The following is a 3,388-nucleotide window of genomic DNA, read 5'->3' on the forward strand; positions in this document are numbered from 1 at the left end:
CCAATCACCTTATAAATTCAGATGGTAAGCTGCAAAGTAAATTGTTCCTGGGTAATATTTCAAGAGTGTAATTTAAAACTAACTAGGTATCGGGTCCGCGCGTTGCGGCGGGTTATGGTTAACATTTGTACATTTATAACATACATTCAACTGGATGACTGGAATACATAGTAGTAGATCATTTTGTCTGGGTGGGTTGTATTCAAAAGGATAGCACTTCGTAGCAGTATATCATTCAGAAGGATGGTACATTGTGGTGCCTACATGTTTTACGTTTATAAGTTTGGGTTTCAAAGGGAGCACTACATTATACAGTACTACATATACAAAGGCTAGTACAAATGGATAGTAGGTACAAAAGCATGGGTATATATTTGTGTGACAGTTTTTTGGTCAGTTATTTCAAAGTATGTGCTGAAAATTACCTGGGTCATTGTAGATTGCTCTTTTTGGCGCATGTCTGGTAGTTGTTGCTGCGTTCTTTTGTTGTGATGGTGTGTTGCCTTATGTGGATGGAGGAGTGTGGTGTACAATTCTGTTGGTTCAAAAACATCATGTACCATATATTCCTTGATTGATTGATAGTGGAATTGTAAGATACAGCTTGTTTCTTCGAGTGCTTTGATTCGGTTTTTGTCGTCGTATCCCATTTCGAAAACCAATTTTATACAGCTAATGCAAATTAGTTATTCGCCTTTTTCGCACAAAAAGGCCAGTGTTCATGTTTCTTGACCGTCGTTAACGGGGCCTCTGAAGCAGTAAATGTTGTCTTGGGAAACGGGGAAGATAAAAACCACAAACACTCAACTGTGCAACAACACAGAATGCTATATAATCAAACATACAACCAAATACAATAACAATCAAACAATGAGACTAAAGATGTAACTCAAAGGAGAGTATAATATAACATGAAAGCACGTTGAAAAGAACTATACAAAACATATCCAACATCACTAATAATTGAAATACGAAAAAAATAATAATTAAAAAAAAAAAAAAAGATGAACACAATAGCATGAATACAGAATGAAACTCAGGTTACCATTTTCTGTGGGAACGTTGGTTCGACCGGATCCATTATCAACAAAAAACTGATCAGAAAGTGCATTAGAAGCAGAAGGCCTAGTTGAACCATCAATAGATCGCGAAACGATAAATCAAAAAATCTCTAGCAGCTGTCTGCCTGCACAATCGCATCTATGTTGTAATTATTAATAACCAACACCGATCGTCTTTTCTAGGTGCCATTATATTATATTATATAATATATACTACTATAAAATTAAATCATTTGATCGACCTTCTCTACGTAAAGTGCTAAGAATATATAACGAAAATCGATATCTATATAACCAATCGCAGAAAGCAGCAATATACTAACATTTAACGATTCATGAACATACAAAGCACATCTGGAAAAAAAAAACAAATTCTATAACTGATGACCAAACATTCGTAGAATTCCAACTTAGAAAACAGTAAAAAGAAAAACGTAAAAACATAAATACACACTTACGTAACAATGGGAAGGACCGACATTATAGACGTAAAAAAAGGTCACGGAGCTCAGATTACACCGGTAATACCTTTGGCTTAACTAAGGCAATGCAAAGAAATCCCAAAAGAAGCTGGTTGAATTTCTGTTCCAACTGTCACATATTCTATAGGTAGGTTGTCATCCTTTTCAAAGAACAAATTTCCATCCCTTAATACAAAAATAGCCAACGTTGGTATGCTTGAGAAAGACAAATAGATTATATATGATTGTAACATGTAAAAGTAGAATCAAAAAAGTTGATAAAAATGCTAACCTTCTTCATCTGTATCATGAAAGTTTGACGTAATAATATCGTCACCTTTTCGTTATTCTGGATGCCATTTGTGTTTATAATATCCTCTAAAATACTGACAATTATAAACACCTAAAAAATAGACTTCATAATAAAGTACAAATATCGAAACACAACATATATTAGATATTAAGAGCAACACATTAAGGGTTTTTGAAGTTCTTATCTCTAGAACAGTTACCAGTTACCACTCAATGGCGTACTCTGTAGTTTTATATGATGATTCTCACTGCACTGAAATTAGATTCAGGAAGCTTTAAATTTAACTAAAACACAATAATGCCTATGAAATTCCTTTCATTAAAGGGAAAAAAAAAAAACAAAACAAAACCCTTGAATATTAAAATTCCCTAAATTTGCGTTGCTCATTCATGCCATAATCCTAATTTGAAAATTTAGATCTTGTACAACTATATACCATCTATAGTAAACTCGTGGATAAGATATAAACAAACATGAACGCTGCCATAACAGTACGCCATTTAGTCACCGGCAGATACGACCTAAAATTTAATCAATAAATTACCATTTTTTTGTAGTAATAAAGGATGGAAAATTCCCATCAGGTATGATTACCTCTTCTTCCTTTTGGTTTTTTCCTCTTTATCAGCTACTCTTTGCAGAAACTATGATACAATTAAAACCCTAATTAGGCTCAAATCTTATTAGAATGTAAGTATAAATAAATAAATAAATATATAAATATGGAGAACTAAAAACAAAACTATGATTAGTAATGAAGGAACGGTAGTGTTTTAGTACCTTCAAATTCTTTGATGCACTTGATAGTTGGTGCAACGCCGTTGATTGAAATCTAAAAATTAGGGTTTGCTGTCGTCGCCCTCTTTTTAAGGGTTTGCTTGCTAGTAACCAAATCGAGATTGACAAATATACAGTACTTTTTAGAACCGGCAAAAATTGGAGCGAAATATTTTTGGGTTACAGCAGAGAAGATGGAGTTGGTTGGGCTGACGATCTCGATGAAGTGATGGTCGTTGTGACGAATTGGAGTAAAGGCCGAGAAGACGACGGTGGATGCGGCAGTGCTGGTGAAGATGGTGTATGAGGCGGTGGTGGTGACGATGGTGGATGCGGCGGTGCTGGTGACGATAGTGGATGCGGCGGTGTTGATGATGATGGTAAGGAGAAGACGGTGCTGGTGACGATGGTGGGAATAAGTGTAGAGATAGAGACGATATTGTGGAGCATGGGTCTGGTGATGAATTAACATGGAGAGATGAATGATGGTGGAGTGAGGTGGAGATAAGTGGGAGATGGAGGATTGTTGGTATGGACACGAAGGTCAGAAGAGTGTAGAATGAAGGAGAAGGAAGCAGTGGGCGGGTTAGCGGCCAAAAAAAAAAAAAAAAACTTGCTACTGTGCTTGTTAACAGTGGTTTTTGGGTGTTGGAGCCAATGAGACACCATTTACCACAATTTATATGTATATAAATTTACGGAATAATAATAATAATAATAATTTGTAAATATTACATCATCAAATTACATCTTACAACCCTTAGTAGCACATGTTA

The 3,388-nt window shown here is 35.3% G+C and overlaps 1 long non-coding RNA gene across 2 annotated transcripts; it reads right to left on the reverse strand.

The window, feature by feature from the left end:
- Positions 1–900: 900 nt before the first annotated feature.
- LOC139844161 (uncharacterized) lies at positions 901–3,174 on the reverse strand. 2 transcript variants are annotated; one of them, XR_011757845.1, is made up of 3 exons: positions 2,616–3,174; positions 1,815–2,479; positions 901–1,708 (listed from the first exon to the last, which is right to left on the reverse strand). It is a non-coding gene; the product is annotated as an uncharacterized lncRNA (long non-coding RNA). The 2 variants fall into 2 exon arrangements; XR_011757846.1 differs by having other exon boundaries at positions 901–1,186; positions 1,590–2,479.
- Positions 3,175–3,388: the final 214 nt, after the last annotated feature.

This window comes from Rutidosis leptorrhynchoides, chromosome 4 (assembly GCF_046630445.1).
Source record: "Rutidosis leptorrhynchoides isolate AG116_Rl617_1_P2 chromosome 4, CSIRO_AGI_Rlap_v1, whole genome shotgun sequence".
In the NCBI taxonomy this organism is placed as follows: domain Eukaryota; kingdom Viridiplantae; phylum Streptophyta; class Magnoliopsida; order Asterales; family Asteraceae; genus Rutidosis; species Rutidosis leptorrhynchoides.